The sequence below is a fragment of the Physcomitrium patens genome, chromosome 20, assembly GCF_059467195.1.
Source record: "Physcomitrium patens ecotype Gransden chromosome 20, ASM5946719v1, whole genome shotgun sequence".
NCBI classification, from domain to species: Eukaryota; Viridiplantae; Streptophyta; class Bryopsida; order Funariales; family Funariaceae; genus Physcomitrium; species Physcomitrium patens.
This window is the reverse complement of record NC_143429.1, coordinates 15,298,520-15,317,906: the sequence shown is the minus strand read 5'-3', so window position 1 is coordinate 15,317,906 and position 19,387 is coordinate 15,298,520. Positions and strand designations below refer to the sequence as shown.

Sequence of the window (19,387 nt, the reverse complement as noted above, 5' to 3'; positions counted from 1 at the left end):
ATTGCTGCATATAAAGGATTGTGTTTGCTATTCCCTGTCAAGCAATATGCAACCTGCTTTCTTTTGTTCTGTTTATTTATTTTTCTTTTCTTTTTCAACAGCAGTCTAATGGATACAACCGTAGCTGCTTAAAAGTAACCGTTAGATTTGCATCAGAAAAGCAAAGAATGTGATACAAAGTTTTTTTTCTTAAAATCATTAAAAAAAATTAACTCAAAGTATAATATTCTGATGTCACAACTGAATTGTTCTTTAGGCATGATGAATATTTGTAAATCATTTCCATGTTACATGATGATTTTAAAAATATTGCATAAGATTTGATAGATCAATTTATATAGAACAAAAATTAGGGTTAGTTATAGCTAAGTTGATTGTATTAAAAAAATAGAATATTTGAATTATAAAATTTTGAAATTACATATTTAAGGAGTTTGGAGTGTTTTTTAAGAAAAGATTTGGAGTTGAAGTTTGGGTGCATGAATGGTTAGTGTTCGGATGGGAATTATTTTGGACACAAGAACCAAATGGAAGACACAAAAATGGGGGTGATGTTTGATTCTCTCTTGGTGTAGCTTCAAATGTTTGTGAATACCCTTGTAAACTATCTACATGGAATGTTGAACATTTAGAACAATTAGAGAGAGGCCTTGGAGCACTAAAATTAAAATAAGATGGCTTAGAAGGTTGTGCATTTTTAGATTTGGCTTCATTCTTGCTATTCCTCAAAACTTCTTTTATCATTTCACAATCACCATAAGTAGTGGGTGGTGGTGATTGAGGAGACAATTGCATACTTGTTAATGAAAGAAGTGGTGACTTTGACATGATAGTAGAAATGTTGGTAGAATACAACAATTCTTCCCCACCTCTATTCACATGAGAGTTTTTTGTTTCTTCTTCACTTGATGAAAAATGAGCCCCACTTGTGCAACCAAATTCTTTAGATGATTCAAGTTGTGGAGGATTAGAATCCAAGGAATGATGAATTTGAGCAATCTCACAACTGTAGGGATTGTGAAAAGGCTTATGAGAAGCAAAAGGAATTTGCTTATTTGGATGAGTGAGTGAATGTAGAAGTGGCGGTTCAGACATTGAGCTATTCAATGTTTTGGTGAGCAGAGGAGGAGATGGGAGCACCGGCGTTGGACAACTTGAACTTAAACTCTTCGGAGGTGAAGCATAAAGAGTAGAGAAGCTAAAACATGAAGGAAGCATGGATTTCGAATCCAAGCTAGAGCTAGAAGCAGATGGAGGAATGCTCACGCTCGACGAGGGATTCACAGACAGACAGGAATTCAGACGCTGTTTAGAGGAAGACCGATGACGCGAGGGCTGGGAAGCAGTGATCACAGCATGTGACTTCTTCGAGGCTCCAGGCTCTAGAGCTCGAGAAAAACAGTCACGCGCTGAGTCTGCGAGCCTAGAATCGGGAGGCGTGACTGGACCAGACTGTGCACAGCTACCGTCATCTCGCTTGGCAAACGAGGGGACTCTCGTGCGCATGGGACTGGAGTCAAGACGTATGAAGCAATCGCTCGTTGATGGACGAGGACGAGGACCACCACCACCAGTAGCACAACCCAACCCTAATTGGGACCGAGGCGTTTGGAAACAGCGGAGACGAGGAGTGGAGGGAGTCGACGACGGTGGACGACGCAACGACTCCTCCTCATTATCAGCAAGACCCGAACCCGACGCTTCCGACAAGGTGGAAGCAGGAGCGGGCTTCGACGACGTCGAGTTCGAAGCGGATTGGAGACACGCAGGCAACTGGGTTCGGTCGTGAGGGGGAGAGCAGGACCGGCAGAAAAAGACCTGGTTTTGAAGCTTGGGGGGACTACGACGAGGAGTTGAAGCAGTCTCAGGATCAGGATCTTCCTTCAACACCGCAGCAGCATTGTCGCCATTCATCAACACAGCAGCACCAGCACCAGCATCTGATGCAGCGATTCTTTCGATGCTGGGGCAATCCCAAGTTGTAGCTGTGGATTGAGGAGGAGGCACTACTATTACAACTCCTGCTGTTGCTGAAGAAGAAGAAGAAGAAGAAGAAGGCGGTTGTTGTTGATTCGATTTCGTGGTGTCGGCGTGGTCTCGTCGTGATTCTGCTCGATTCAGGAAGGCCTTGACGACGTCCGCGGTGATAGGGTTATTGCGGTCTTCGATTCCCGTGCCGCTGCTGCTGTTGCTGCATTGGGAATGGAGCTCGTGGGTGTGGGCGCTCGTGGGGCACGGGCTTGGGCAGTTGTTTGACCCTTTGTCAATATCGCTGTAAGGACTTTTATTTATTTCTTTTATTTAGTTATAAATTTTTTAATAGAAAATTAGAAAAAAACCAATAAATTTAGTTAGAAATGGTAAAATTAAAAATAATAAGAATAATTGTAATAGTAGTAACACATGATGCATAAATGGGTTGTGAATTTAAAATGGAATGTGTGTTCTTATGAGCCCCCTTCCCCACCAAAGATTTTTTTGTATGTTTTTTGAATATATGTGATGATAATGGCGATAAAAAAATTTCATTTTTTTTTATATATTTTATGGCAATTTTTAATTTCTAATATTTTTATAGATATTGATTTTTAATACAAAAAGTGAATGGTTTTGAAGAAAGGAATAAATATTCATAAACATTGATTATTTCTCTTTATTTTGATTTTGGGTAACATTATAAAAATATGTATATGTATACGTGTATATATATATAACGAGAGATAAAGATCAAGAAAATTTTCAACTTTACCATTTTTGCCCCTTTGTTTTTTGAGATATCAACTTGTGTAGCTTCTTTTGTATTTTTAATTCATCTTTAGTTAATTCATTAATGCATTGGGTTTTCTCTTTTAGATAAACATTAATTGTCAATTCAAACATCTTTTTCTGAGCTTCCATTTTTTGTTTCAATTTGCTCATATCCTGCAACCTCATTTCCTCTTCTTGAGAAGTAACATTTTTCTTGAGCTTTGCAACTTCCTCTAATAACTGCCTTTGAGATGTTTGTAATTCATTTAATTGGGTTCTCAAGCTAATGATTTCTGATTGTTGTTGGTCCTTTTCTAAATTCATTTTTTTTTTGAAGAAAGTTTCAAAGATTGTATGACTTAAGTTTGAAAACAAGGCTCTTTTGATAGTTCATGTATAAAATTTCATCATTTTATAAGAAATTGAGTTTTTTCCAAAACAAATTATGTTATAAATTCACCAAATTTGTATATGAAGGAATGTCGAGGAACATGTTCAATGAAATATACATCTTGTTTTGAGGCGTAGATCTGTTATTTATCATTTTATATCCAAAAATGAATTTATGTTTTTTTTTTCTTCAGGAAATACTATCTTGTTACATTAAATTTTCCTCAGATTTATTTATTATTTTTGAGTTCTGTGAAGGATTCAACAACTTGTAGCAGGATATTTATTTTCAAATTCAGCGCTGAAATTTATTTGAAATGTGATTTTTCTTTTGTACAGTATTTTAAAAAACAAAATTGGTTTCAACATTAATATTTCTGAAGCATAAAACTTTGACTGTAAGAAAAATCTTCATCAGAAACATGAGAATTAATACTCATACCTATTTTGACACAAATAAATAATAAAAAATCAAAATTATCTCTCATGAATTTATGAAATTGAAGTTTTTAACATATATAGTATGTAAGAATCTATAGCCATCATAGCTCTTCCAACCTCGTAAAATCAACCAATGATACATTTAAATGCCACATCATTTAAAAGATATGAATCAACTGTCCAAATAAGTAACACTTTATGGTTTTTATTTAAAATATTTTAAGATTTTTGTGTGTGTTGTAGTTTTAAACTGTGTTTATATAAAGGAATAATTCTTAAATATTTTATAAATCCATATTAGTTTATTGTTTCCCAAAAATTATGTATAAAATGATCATAATTCCTTTTCTTCAGTTCCACCATCACAATTATGTTAAGACATTATAACATTCTCCTCTTTGTTAAAGAATTGAAAGTGATACTGTGGGGTTTATGTTTAAAAAAATTTATGTTCTCCATTGAATGCTCTTGTAGCCAGAAGGTGAAAAAACATTATCAATTCCCTGACCTAGAGAGATGAAGTAGACAATAAATCTAAATTTCTGACTCATTATTTTTATGCATTGAATCATGCATTTTTGTTCCTAAATTACGAACTTTAAAATCCTAGCACATCTATATATATATATATATATATAGTCTGAACACCTATTCATAATCATATCGTGATTTTGATATTATCATACATGAGATTGAATTTCAATAATGATATGTTTTTGTATTATCAATTGATAAAATTATTTATGTATTATTGATAATCATGAAAATCGTCATGTATATCAATTCCTACAACGTTTCTGTATCCAACTCCAACTTGAAAAGAATAATATGAATGTTGAGTATTGTTGGTAAAACAATGTTAATTTGTACTGGGAGTATTGTATTATTTAAGGTAGGGATTTGCAGGAAGAATTGAACAGGAAATATTAGATAGTTGGAATTTTAGTGATTTTTTGTATCATATAAGTATTGTACAAAGTATGATATGGAGATACAAATGGAGATTAAAAATTAGCTTAAAGATAATAAAGCAATGTGTTTTAAGTTATATCTCCTAAATTTATCATAAATGGTGGACTAACTCAAGGCCTATCTAATATAAACAATTGTAATTCATGATATTAAGAAGATAGTGAGATTATTTTGTCTTTAGTTGTAAGAATGTCCATCTTCTTGTTAAAATTGCAATTTTCTTCATATCAATATATACTCACTTTGGTGATTTTTAACTACAAATTATCTTTTACTATAATTAAGAAAAAAATAATTATTAAAGATAGGATAATGTTAAATAGGCCTAGGCTTTTATTAAATTGACCTACCCATCCTAACTATCATGAAAAAAAAAATATGACCTCCAGATTCATTTCTCCACTAATGGATCTAAACCAATAAAACCAACCACATTCATCATGATTACCATATTCTTTATTATGGGTAGGTAAATTTAGTAAAAACCTGGGTCTATTTAACATTCCCCTAAACCTAATAACTTTAAATAGAACCCATGATTTTTAGACTCATTCTTAATGCTTTCAATCAACATTCTCCAAAAATTATGTATCCATCTTCTTTCAAATCTCCTAACAAGTTGTATTTTTTTGGTGGTTTCTATTTTGGTGCTCTCTCATTAACTTCTCAATTTGTTCTTAATCTTTTCTTGTCATAGTTTCCTACTTTGATACCTTCAAATAAGTAATCAATCATGCTTCCTTTCCTTCCAATCTTTCATACAATTACAATTGTTGGACAATTCACTATGAATTTAATCTCTGACTGATTTCATCAACACCTTGAGCTGGTGCTAACGGAACCCTAATCAATGTCTACAGTATATTTAACAGAAAGTAGTTTCTCCTGTTATATGTCGATGGCTGAAATGAGCTCACCTGGACTGAAATTTGTTTTCATGTTGAGCTCCACGGTGTGTTTGAAATTAGTTTAGTGTTGATTGTCTCGAAATATAGTAAAAATGAAACAATTTCGACTGTAACACCACCAATGCAAAAGTGGACAAGAACTGCGGATCAGTGAATTGACACAAATTGACAAGAATAAACCTGGTAAAAATGACAATTTGCAGGAAGAAGTGAACTCAGATATTAATTAGAAATCGGTTATTGGTATCAGATCATGAAGTTCTACCAAAAGCGCTGACGTTGTGAAACCGACGTACTCAAGGAGGTGCAAAATGCGCCGAAGCACTTGCATTTATTTATGTTAATGAAAAAAAAGAAATACTGCAACTGTTAACAATTGCAGTGTCTTCGGCCTAAATGGTTGGTTGCACGAATTCCCCGAAGCTTGATCTGCTAAACCTTTGAATGCAAACAAATGCTACGAGAAATCCAGTCACAAATTCAAGTGCGGCTAAAGTCTAATTGTTATATTTTGTTCAGCCTGGTGTACAGCAGTGCTGCACGACAGCCTTCTGAATGGCTGTGCATCGGAACTGGACTTCAATATCCTCCGGCAGGAGGAGTTTCGTATGTTGGAGGAGGTGGTGAAGCATGTGCCGGAGGAGATTCATACTCTGGAGTTGGATTGTACTCTGCCGGAGCTGGAGACATGATGGGAGAGGTGTAAGACTGTGGATCAGAGGGAGCTGCGTAAGGCTCAGGAACAAGAGGATCCACTTCAGGAGGCGTTGCGCAATTCGCCTCGAAGTGGTCTATGAGCTTGCCGACGGTGAGCAACGCCCTCCCTTCCGCCGGCGCCACCACGCCACAGCACAGCACCACTGTCACCACCAACACGGCTACGGAGGTCATTTGCAGTGGCATCTTCATCTTGCGATCGACGATCCAGAAATCTGAGACTAGCTCAAGTGACGATGACTGCAGGGAGACTTGGGGCTGGAAAACGGCAAGTGGATGTAGTGAACTGCAATGCGGTGCGAGAGGTTATATATTGAAGGTGCTCTCTCGCCTGCGCTTTGCGTCAGGGTGGTTGTGAGGGTAGGTTAACATGAATGAAGAGTTAAATATCTCACCTGCTTGGCAACTAATTTCAGCCACTCCTTAACCTCAATGAGAAAGCCATTCAATTCTTAGACAAGTAGTTGACCCACTTAGTACCGCATGTTAATTCGAACATGCACTCCTTCGTCATGAATTCAAAGAAACTAGTGCATGCCATGTGATGGACAAACCTGAGAAGTTCGGAAGAACAAGCGCGTACCCAGTGCAGATTCTTTGCGAGGGCATGAGTGATCGGACTGCCCATAGTTTGAGCGATTCTTGCGTATCCGTGTGCCGACTGGTGTCAATACCTCATTTTGCAGGTATGTGGAGTGGTATGCCATTAAACATGGGCTTATGACGCCGAGCTGCACTTCCACAAACCCATCCCAGATCACGTTCTCCTTCAGAAGAGCTTAATTTTACTTCATCACCATAATGGAGGTTTTCCACGGAACATGTTTATCAGGGGGAATGTCCATCGGCTTAGCCAGGAAGCAAATCGATACACAGATCCGGCTTTGATCCCATAAACTTTTTCAAAGATTCACGATTGAAGAACTGAGTTAGGAACTGAATTAGGATTACTGTTTCCCGGATGAGGTGATTATATGCAACGAAGCGACCAAGGGACCTTCTTTGCTCGTCGGCTTAAGTTCCCCAGATCTTCACAGTATATAGCAGATTTTCGACCCTGGTTTCGACCAGATACATGACTTACCACTCAGATTTTTGTGCCTTTTTGGAGGGTTGTGTTTGAAATCTTCATCTGAGGCAGAGTCGATCACTTGTTGAACTTGTCCGTGTAGCACTTCGTTACAGCCAGCGTTGCTGCCCCAGTCCGGGCTCTGCAAAAGCAAGGGATCCAGATCATGGAGGACAGCAGAACTGTTACTTTGAATGCCAGGATCACGGACCCAAAATTTAGAGAACTTCAAGCTTTGTGGCAATCGAAAAATGCACTCCAGAAAACACGAGATTGGAGCTGCTAATTTCCGATTTTCGTAAAAAGCTTTCACCCTGTCACGTTAAAATCCTTCTAACCTAGCCTCCTGCTCTTGTCCTGAACTCCGGTTTCACTGGTAGCAGCAACTTGAACCACGATGTGCAACATGGATGCGCAAAGACGCTCAACGGGATCTTCACTAGTGACTGCCGGAGGTGGCGTTGAGAGAACCAGATTGACCCCCTCGATCTTCGAATTGTGCAAGATGGCACTTTCGACAAGGTGATGATTCCCGCACAGGCAAGAGGCACCTCAGGTACATCATCATTTGCTTTAAGCCATCACACAGGCTCGCGCAATGTTAACGAAGCCAGAGTTGAGATTGCTGGTTCCAAAATGGAAGTAGATGGCTGCTTCCAAAACACATGGAGGGGCTCCGAACTCGTCTGAGTCGTAGCCACACGCGGGTTCATAGAGCACATTTCTGAACGATTCTCGAGGCATGTCAAATCAAACCCTTGGCTTCTGTCAAGTTCCCTCCAGCAGTTTGAAGAACCCAGAGAAATCTCTGCTCTTTTTATAACCACATGCACAATAAATTCAGCGCTGAGTTACTGTTACCACTTTCAAAGTTTAGCTGCTTTTGTAAGAGCGGAATTAACTGTAGCATCTCTGCAGCTCTCAAATTAGACTGGAAAGAACTCTTCATGCTTCCTCAATCACGATCTTCGCACCTAGCTTTCCGCTCTGGTGATCGCTTGACGTGCAAAACCCACTACACCACCTGATCTCAAGCGAATCATTATTCAACGCTGCGTCCGTCACTTCTGCATGGTGGAGGAGAGACTGCAGTGACGGGGGATATGGCACATTGACACGTCGGAAAATGAAGGTTCACGGCAGACGCTTCAAGGTCCGGGTACAAGTCAGGGCCTCAAAAACCCTAAATCGTAGGATAGCCAAGCTTCCGTGCAGAGGCTAAACCGAGGCAGTTCCTGTTTTGAGGAATTGTAGCATGCCCAGTTTAGCATTGGGGCTTTCAAAGGAGAATGTCTTCTGAAGGTGGCGCCACATTCGCTATCAATGGAGACGAAAGGGTGGAACGACAGTTACGCGTCAACTTCGTGACAAGTGCAGGCTGCTCATTGCACTACCTTCGCCGTTCATGCAAAGCTTGGTCGATGTGGACCCTCCTAATTCATGAACTAACTCGTCGGCCTAGGTATGGTGTAGTCACAATTGATTGCAAGGGGTGGGTCAGATTGTTATTTGCAGATCCGATGCCACAAGGAGGTCGGGATGGTTTTATGTTGGTGACTTCTTGGAAGATTTTGGTTGTTTGTTGACATTTACAGAGAAGCTGCAGCTATTCGTTTTTATTAAAGTTGATTAGGAGTTCCTGCGCACATGTGTTGAACAATTTTCTCCTCGCCAAGGAGATCACTGTTCTAGGTGTGATTGGAGTTATCTATTGATCATTATACGCGCTGGCCTATCCAGCAGGGTGGATGTATTGGGCATTCCTTCTGTGTCTGGTACAGATAGGTCCAATGCGTATTTTTTGTCGTTGAAACTTCTCATAAGTAGCAAACGACCTTGAAGATTGAGTATATTCGTGTCAAACATTAGTTCCCGTGCATGACTAGTGCATCAGCGCTGTCAGTGGTTTCGATTCAAGGCGAATTGGTGTTGGCGATGATTTTAAATGCAGTGCAGTCAGATGGCTTGTTCGGATACTCTGTTCATTCTTTCTAACGCCTTGATGTGGCTAGTGTTTCTTTGTGGCTATTTCCAGATTTCTTACGACCACCGCGGTAGGTAATGGCTTCAGTTCAGTAGGACGATGATCTACGCTTGTGAATGTTGTGGGGTTTCGGAAGAGTTGGCAGTTTAAACGCGAAAAGGAATTTTCATACCTATTCCTTCGTTCCTATGAATGGATATAGTGCTCTTATCAGCTGTCAGCATGAGTTCGTCAGAAATTCATTATGTACACTGTTGGAGATAGGAGTTGTTGATTCTACTGATATTCGTGTATGAATTCTGTTTCCCACTGTTTGATGCTGCGCACACCATTTCATGGTATCCTTTTAGTTCGGGACCTTTTGTCTATCTTCGGGTTGATTTTCTTCATTAGATATAATAAAATGTATTTGCCATGTCCGTGTTCTTTGCCTTTCTAATGAATGGCCTCATAGCTTAAGGTGGACACATGCGCATCCCTTCAGGGTCACATCCTAGTAGTTGGAGGTCCAGTTTGTTCTGAAAGGGATACCACGTACTCTGCTTCATGAAATCACTCGTTGAGATCATGGCATATAGAGACTGCTGTTAACAGACAAAGTCTGGAGTATTTTCTAGTGTAACTGCTCAGTGTGCCACTTAAAACTATGTCAACAGTGCTTACGACCAGCCGCATGGATTTTTCCAAATCGCTGTGTGGGAAAGTGAAGGCCAGTTCCCATAAATGAAGCACTGTTTTAACGAATCATTACTTTGCTCGAATGTGGGAGTTGAAGAGAATATCTTGCTCGCCGCTGTAGAAGTAAAGCATGTGCCTAGAATAATTTGTATGTTTATTTCTTACATTGCCGGTGAAAATTCTTGAAGGAAGATACATTGTTCTGAGCATGCAATGTACGTAAGGAGAATCATAGTGGCAAATAAGGAACTGTATCAGCTCTTTGACAATTCTGCGCTCCTGCATGCTACTTGCATCAACGTTTGTTTGCAATGTATAAGTGTATCTGTTTACGGTCCCTAATGGCTCTTTTACTGCATTTGCAGGCATGCAAAGTTGATTTTTGCACATGTTTGTCTGCTTCATATGGACTGTCAAGCTTTGGGCCCAACAATTTAATTAATTGCATTTAATCAGCACACTCTACAAATTATGCTGATATAATGCAACGACTACCTTTTAGAATAGTACTCTCTGAGCCAACAATTTGGTGGGACGTTTCGTTTAGGTTTTCTGTGCAGAGTGGTGGGAGTATGGCAATAATGTCCATGTGAGCGCAGACCCGTAGCTTCACATCTATTCAAAGTTACACGTATCTCTTTGTCTCCTACATATCGATACCTGTAATCGGATTATTTCCAAACAAATTAGAGCTAGGGCTGCCAAGTAAGGCCGCAGCAGAAGGTAGTATTCATCTAATGTTGAGGGAGACCTTGCACCTGGAATATTTCACGAACCCCAGTTTTTGCAGTGGGAGGTGTTCTAGTTATCTCGGAAGTTAAGACGCGTTTGATGAATAGTTATGTTCTTGTGTTGAATTGCAAATTGCATTAGCTGTTGCTCACAGTTTCCCGGCTTCGTGACTCTTTTCTGGCCCTCACAATAGATGCGAGAGAAGGAGTGATGATAATCTATCGCTTACTAAAGATCTCGCAAGCAATGACACTCCATGCAATAAAAACCAGATTTGATACAAGTTATGCTTCTGTAGTGATTGAAATTAAATTTCAACCTCGCTGAATTATTTTTCTCGGTGTCGCAGGATATATTAAACGATGCGCATGTGATGTGCACTATATCTGAAAGTGGGACACCCCCGTACCTTGACACGTTGGATGCTGTGTGTCAAGATTTAAATGGCTTACTTTACTCTCCACAGCACTCAGTCCAAGTTACGCAGAAACACCTTATTAAAAGTGGCAATCTCAGTGCAAGAGCTCTCCATGGATAAGCATTTGATCGACGTCTGTTACTGCTACCCAGCTTCACATAGAGACAAACATAGTATACTGTCCACCAATGAATTCCAAGCCATGTTACCAACTCTCCCTTCAAAGTTGGACAGTACAAGATCAAGATTCTAGAGCAGCTGATAACCTTCACAAAATACGAACAAGAAACCAGATCCATCTACCTTACCCCCGGTTAGTGTGGTATGATTGGAGCTTCGTAAGTCCGCAGGAGTATCAGAAATTTTGGACTTTCTCAATGCATGAGTTACCACCAATTGGTTCTCTATTTGCAGCAGTTGAAAACCGCGTTAAAATGGAACTAATTCTGACCTATTCTGACCTATTCGGGATCTACTTTACTGTCTGTTTATGACTGGACATGATCAAAGGTGAGGGTGCAATCCCTGGATGCAGGACGTTTAAGCAGCTCCCCAACAAGTGTGGGAGGCTTCAGATTAATTGGAAGTGAAGATTCATGTGGTTGCACATCTGAAACCTGGAGATTATTGCTCGTTGCTTTGGTCGCACATTGTTCTGAGATCTGGGTTCTGGTTTCGTTGGTAGCAAATGGCTGAGTGACTTCAGTGTTGGATGATTCTGTCAAAATGCGGTAAAATAATAAAATTTATCAGCCAAACATTGTGGAGCCTGTCACTCAGTTGAATTTCTTCAAAGCTCAAGCTAGGTTGGGATCTAATTTCATCCCTGGCGTATTTTGTAACGAAATGGTGCAATCACAGCAGTTTCATGTGGTTTAAGGTTGAGATGCAGACTTACCCTCGGTAATTACGGTGAACAGTGCTGAATACCCCGCACCTTTGCTCCTTGTTATCCTTGATTTGTAGCATGATTTCATTCCGCATTCTTATCTGTGCGTGATGAGCGTGTCTGGACCAAGCGAGGAATCTCTCTTGGCTCGGAAACCAACTTATTTATCCGTGCTTCATGTTCGTTTCCCTGCATCAAGAGAATCAAACCGTCCCATGTACCTGTCGCAGATTTCTGCTGCTCTAGTATGACTGATTCTGCATTTCAAGTATCGTGTGCCACATTGGTCAGGGTCGCTCAAGTTGAATTAAACAAATCTGAAAAAGTAGATGCTGCAGTCTTCACGACTTGGCTATTTTGGGTTGGTCCACCTTAACCCATGCTGGAGGATAGAACTCAAAAATAGACCATATTCATTGAACTTGCTCCCTTCATGTGGGCCTTTGCTGAACATTTGCTGGAAAAAATGTATGGTACTCGAGTGGTCTAAGAAAACCAGCAGAACGACCGCGGCGACGAGGAAAGTGCCTACAAATTCCTAGACATTCACCTGCAACACTGAAAAGATCTTCATCCACAAGGTCCAGTTTCCGCTTCCCCTCTACCCATTTCCTTTTCCTTTCCTACAAGGATTTGCTCCTCTACCCCCTTTCCTGCACTAAAATCCTTTAAGTTGAACCGTCAGCAGCTGTCAATATCTAGCAGAGCAGAGTATATGGGCCCTTAACAGGCCCATTTTAAATCTGGTCTCATGCCATCAGTTTTATATGCGGTGTGGTCGGAGCTCCGGCCCCAAACTTGTATGGATAGTCCAGGGCGTCTTGTTTAGCACTTTCTGCACAGGAACCCTCCTCTATTCCGGGCCAACCATGTCAACCTCTACAATATCTAAATAAAGAAAAATAAAAACCCCAGCTACCCAGACAAGTTCCCACGACAAAACATAGGCACATGATGCGCCAGTGCGATCGTCATCGGTGGTGGTCCACATTGTGCACCAGGTGAGAATGTGCGGGGATCACAGCAACTCCTTGCCAATGGCTTCAAACTTCCCCTCCGCCACACGCATCAGCCCTTTCTCCGAACGCATTTGTTGAAAGACCAGAGATGGGAGCCTTGAAAGAATGCGGCCATTTGTAAGCTTCAGAGGGAGCCATGAGCAAGCAAGATAACTGTCACAGGCCTCGTGCATCACCACAATCACCATCGCCACACAATTCCTCACATAAACGGCAACAAATACACAAACGGTCAGTATATGTATGTGTGTGTATGAGAGTATGAATTTGTATGTTTCATATTCAAATGCACTTCACGTACAACAACTACTGTGTACACGAGTTTTTGTGAAAACATAATTGAAGAATGTCTCATCAACATTAGATGTATGTATTTGTATGTATTCATGCATGTATGTAGTTATTTTATCTTACATTATAATTATTTGAAATGTTTATTTTTATTTTTATGAGTACTAATGTAGTTAGATCATTTTAAGTCTATATAATAAAAACAAGAGTTTCAGATGATTGTTTTACTCTGGCAAGTGTGCTCCAAGTTTGGACTTGGCTACAAACATACATTTGTGTAATTTTCAATCAATTACTGGTTTCGTGTTTTTAAATAAGTTTAAATTTTTTTCAAAAATAAAATAAAATATTCCTGGTATAAAACCTTCATATAATCTATTTTTTCAATGCATATTAATATCCTAACAAGGTAAATAAATTGCAATTCATTTCTTTTCAAATCTAACATACCCATCTTTAAATAATTAGAATTAAGACATGTATCACAGTTGCACCTCAAATGAAGTCCCACCACCAAATTGATCTCCAAATCCACCAAATATACTTACATTAATCACATATAATGCCTTGATATTATCCACTCACATTGTTGTTCTCTTCTATTGGAAGAATATGTCAACAAACTTGAAAAACCCTAAACAATTATAAAAAATTGGAAATTCTTTTTAATATGCAATCAACTTTTTTTGGGATATATATATATATATATATGTGTGTGTGTGTGTGTGTGTGTGTGGTTTTGAATGCAACTAAATTCAAAATGATGTTTTAGAGTGCAAACAACTTTTGTTTGGGAGAATGATGATTCTGAAAGGCTTTTTATAATGATGCAAAGCATTAGCATCTTCAAGGACATCACCCAATGAAGCTGATACAAGATTGGTAAAGCTCATTTTTTGTGACTATGTCAACGTGGGACAAAATGTTGTATGGTTTCACAAACCATCCTTCCCTACAAACAAAAGAAGGCACAACTTTAAAGGACATTTGTTTAACTTCCATTAATACCAACTTTTGCAATTGCTTCATGATTCTGGTGGCCATTTGGTGCATTAAAACTCCAACTCTAGATTCTCTTCAACACAAGAAACTTCACCTGAGATGGAGCTTTCATTAATTAAAATATGGAATCCTACACCATTGCCCACATAATCATACATGGATGAATATATGTGGTAGAATGTGTTTACAACTTATGTGAAGCTTTTGCCCAACAAGTCAAACAATAGGGTCCCTTAAAAGGTGAAAAACAAAGGTCCATATTGGATAAAAAGAAGATGCTTATGGAATGTTTGTTGAATGAAAGAGCTTAAAAAAACCCATTCATCCTTTCCATTAAAGGTGTGCTTGGTTGTGAGATTCCAAGCCACAATTCAACCCTTACTGTGATTATAGCTTCAGTTTTCAGTTCCTTAGTCACTTGTTAATAGTTAATCAAACCTTAAGTTGAATTGAACCTTGTTGTTTCATTCTTTTTGCACTTAAATTGAAATTGAAGTATGTTACAAATTTTTGTGAAATGCTCACGTACACATTTTCCTAAAATTATTTCCCATCAGTTTTTTAGAGAAATGAGTGATTTATATGTAGTCAAATTTTCTTACCACAAGACTGGTTCTTCATTTGTGTGGTACATGTGAAAAACACTTGCCACAGGTTTATTTTGGAAGTCTTTTGTCAACTTTATTGTTATTTTTAAAAAGTACCTGAGTTGTGGACTTACAATGGACCACAATGGGCTTATATATATATGTATATACATATATACATGCATACACACACACATACATATATATATGTGCACACGTCACTCTCATTAATCCACACAAGGTTTGCGAATTTGTAAAAGAAAAATGAGGAATCAACAATGCATATAAATCATTTATAAAGTACTTCAAAACCATTCGATGTTAGTAATTAATTATTGTTTAAATGTTGCAAAAGCTTTTGTCTTGGGACAAGCAACCCAATCTCAAGTAGTAAAAGATATCAAAAAAAATATATCCCAAGCAAGCCCCCTTACAAAGTCCACGCCACAACAAAACCCTGAGTGTAGTTTCTAAAAGGAAAATTCTCGGGACCCACAATCTACAAGATACGAAGAAAACCCTCGGGACTCAAAATCTAAAAAAACGAAGAAACAGGCAATAAAATGAACGTATATCCTAGATGTTGCTTCTAAAGGATTTTCCCACCTTATCCAACGAGGCAGGGCTTTTGACGTGGTGGTCTTTTGTGGGGTCCAGTCAAACCAGCGAGTGCCAAGTGGTGGAACACGTTCCGGACGTTCTTACAGTGGGGAACGCAACCATGGGAGTTGGGGCAGCATGGCGCACCTGTTCTTTCTGGTGTTCCCAGAGTGGGGAGCAAAAAGGGCTTCAGGTCCAGTTGGGAATGATGCGCACGCTGTGAGCTCGCGACGCAACTCGACTGAGCTGTGGGCGTGGGGATCGAAGCGCAGAGGGCGTGAGGAACTCGCCTATCACACCCCCACACACGCTGTCAGAGCATGCGAGCACCCCGCGGCGATAGATTAGTGGGGTTGTCTGTTGTCCTGCGAAGCATGGAGCCCCCCCCCCCCCCCCCCCCCCCCAGCAGCAGCAGCAGCAGCAGTTCGTACTGCTCTCATGGTGGGAGTCGTTCACGGAGCGGAGGGTGAATTATTGCCTGTAGTCCTGACAAGCGGCAGTGTGGAGATAACGTCCTCAGGATCTGGGGAAAGCCCCTCCCACCTGTGGTTAAATTCGTGAAACGGCTCTCGGACGCCTACTGTTGTTTCGCCTCGTCTCACAACGAGTAACGTTAAAAAAGCACGACATAGGGTTGAAACGTTCACTAGCTTGTTCGCAGCCACCGCTTTGTAGAATCTGTCGCCGCTTTTTTTCTCAACTCATCAATCCAACAGTGCGGTTCTCGCTCACTCGCTCGGGCGTCGGCGGACAAGTGTGTGTGTGTGTGTGTGAGAGAGAGCGAGAGGTGTAATAAGAGATTTCTGTATTTTATATTAGGTGTTGACAGTGTCCCTTACTTCTTCGGCAACTATTTTTTGAAAATCTTTTTGAGTGCAAATTGTCAGTGCTGTTTTTGAACTATTTATTTTACACAATGCAGTGTTTTTATGGTCGACCAATCTTGTTTGTCTTGATGCTGTAAAAATGTTAACCTGTAAATGTTAATTGCTGTTTTATTTAATTGTTTTTTCTTTCTAGTTTAATCAGAGGTTGCAGACTTTTTATACTTCTGAAGAATTTCAGAACTTATCATCTGATTCTCTATTTGAAAAAATAAAATAAAAATAAGAATAAAAAGAATTTCATGTAAAGTTCACATTTGTAAGTTCACCAAACTACATTGATTTTTAGATTAGGAACTGAATATTTTATTGCAACAGATTGACTTGTTTATTCTACTATACAGTTTTCTTATTCAATTAGCTAGATGATACTTATTTTGTTTTATTCGTAAGCAAGCAAAGTGCTTGCTTGTTTGTTTTTGTTTTTTGACATAATTGGGCTATATCCATCGCATCAATGGAGGACAAGCAAAGTGTTTGGTGTGAGACGTAAGGCCATTCCACTCTGTAACATTGCGAACATTCCAGCAGAGCAATGAAGAAGCTAAGTTCGGATAAAATCTCACTAAAAAAAACCACAATAAGAACGTGAAGATGCACAACGAAGTAGCAGCGTATGAGTCGATGCAGGATGCCGAAGTAAAATTGGATGTCACGTTTGCACGCAGTAAACGCCGCGGGGAATCCCAAACATAGGGAGAGGTTGACCCCTGCTTTGCTTTCAGTTGAACCCACTGGTGCCAGGAGCTTGATCATAGCGCATCGTCAATTTGCTATGGAAGGTCCTGGTCTGGTTGAGGCCGCTTTGGATTCACACATCCCGCCCCTTGAACGCAGTGAGCAGGCTGGAGCATACTTGATCACGCTCTTACATATGTGTAAATATTCGTCCCCTGTTTTAATCCACCCAGATGCTGATCGAATTACCAGCGATACTTAGTCGAACCAACTGTGATCCCGAGAAGTGGACTCGAGGTGAAATCCGGAACCTCGCCGACTGTTCATAGCAACAGTGCGCACTCCCACATGATTTGCGCAGTCAGATTCTTCGTAGCCCTTGCTTCAAGATACTGATGAGCCTGTGACATCATCCTGGTTAGAAATTTACGACACAAGATGAGCGATAGGTGGGAGTGAGAGGTGCTTTGCTGAGCGGTGCTGGTGGAGCCGTGGCTTCCGAAAACTGGCAGAAAGAGGCCCGGGTCGGAGGAGAGGATCTAGGCTGGCGGGGCCCAGCGCCAAAAGGTCTTGTACAAACAGACAGAGATGGCATAAAGTGTTTCCTTTCTCCCCCGCCTGAACATGAGGTGAATGTCTAGCCCAGCTCCAGCAATTTTCCTTGACGCCGCGGCTCCCCAATTCCCTGGACATTCATTTTCTCTTCATCCACATAGATTTTTTATGCCCTGTGCCTGTAGATATCCTTAAACTATCTTAAAACTGTCCATTCCGCACACGTGAACTCTGTCACACTCCTTCTGGGCCTTCCGATTTTGCACCTTGCTGTCAGGCCCAAGTGTTGGGCTCACCGAGTACTGACTCTTGTAGCAATAGAATGTTGATGTCCCCCGAAGCCTTTCGTCGGAAAGAAGTAAGTTGGCAACATCGAAACACACACCAAAACTGCACATGTATTAGTGCGTCCAAGGAAAATTCTACAGAAGGAGATTTGGAGGCTGGTATCGTCGATGAAGGTGTGGTGGGCCTTAAAGCACGGATGAGAACCTTTGACCCAACCCCCGAATAGCATATGGCGGTACCAGAGCTATTGAGAAATTTACGTAAGTTGCATATTAAGCTACAAATCTGCACCTCACACTGGGCAGAAGCAGGATGTCATCTGCTCCAATGATATCCGCGCAAGAGATCCGCACTATTTAAATACGAGTACTAAAATAGTGAACAAAATCGATGAACGAACCGAACCGGCATTCCGCCTGAAACGGGTGGAACCAAATTTCACAGCACCCAAACACAGAAGAAGTAAATATATATTTCAAAGACTATGCATGCAGCAAAGTCCTAGGAAGTTATCAAGGGGGAAACGGGAAAGTTTTTCCGGTTGGGTTAATGATAGCGCAGGATCTAGCTGGTTCTAGCTGTGTGAATGTATTTCCTTTCCCTGCGCCGATGGATGGTGTTGGTTTTTTCTGCATTTCGTGCAATGGATGGTTGAAACCCCATCTGGGTTGTGATCTGCCACCTTAGGGTGTCATGTTCATGACTCAGACGGGCCGCAGGATTATCGATCGCTTTGATTCTCCGGCTGCATTGCAATTCTCGAGAGCCTGAGGGGGACTCGAGTCATTTGCATCATGGTATTGTCCGACACATATAGGTGGCGCGTGACGTGGATTAGCTGGACCGATTCTCTGTTCACGCATGGCGCTTGATGGTGGAACCAAGCAGGTGAGGTGGCTGAACAACCTGCTGCAGCCTTATCTGAACCTTACCAGCCCGGTCAAATGTTGAAAGCTAGAGACGAGTGAATATAACTGTGCACTTGTTAGGAGAAAGTTCGTCAAATAAAATAACAACATGGTGGTGTTGCATTCACATGATTCTCACACAAGGGATTCATCTAGGTGGCATCGTCGATTAAATTAATTGAACCAGTCAGGATATGCTTTTTCGGTGGGTGGCATGTGCAGCCTCACGAAAGAACCTGGTAGTTTCTGGACACCAGCTAAAATTTTGGATCTTCAGTTCACAGCCTTTGTTCATGGCTGTCGTTCTGGAAATATCCTTGTTCGTGTACACGAAAGGATGTAAAATCAGTGGGGTTTAATGATTTAGAATTTAGATGAAGCTTAGGAGTTGATAATGTCTGAATTGATTGTCAGAAGCGGTACAAGTGGGATGGTCCATGCCATGCCATAATCGTTTCGGACGCTTATTTCTAGTCCTAAAGGGGTTGAAAGGAGTGGTCTAAAAGCGATTCGGAAGCCTACGAAAATTTTGAATCATTTGCTGAGGCTACTTATTTTACCCAGCTGGAGAAGCTCTCCGACGAGTATTTAGGGAACTCGGTGAAGGGTGAAATAGCAACCTGACTCGG

General features: G+C 40.5%; 1 long non-coding RNA gene across 3 annotated transcripts; it reads left to right on the top strand.

The window, feature by feature from the left end:
* The first annotated feature begins 8,210 nt into the window (after positions 1-8,210).
* Positions 8,211-10,920, top strand: LOC149987312 (uncharacterized). Of its 3 annotated transcripts, none has more exons than XR_016498914.1 (2): positions 8,211-8,707; positions 10,273-10,920. It is a non-coding gene; the product is annotated as an uncharacterized LOC149987312 (long non-coding RNA). The 3 variants fall into 3 exon arrangements; XR_016498915.1 differs by lacking the exon at positions 10,273-10,920 and adding an exon at positions 9,281-9,644 and having other exon boundaries at positions 8,226-8,707; XR_016498916.1 differs by lacking the exon at positions 10,273-10,920 and adding an exon at positions 9,258-9,644 and having other exon boundaries at positions 8,226-8,707.
* Positions 10,921-19,387: the final 8,467 nt, after the last annotated feature.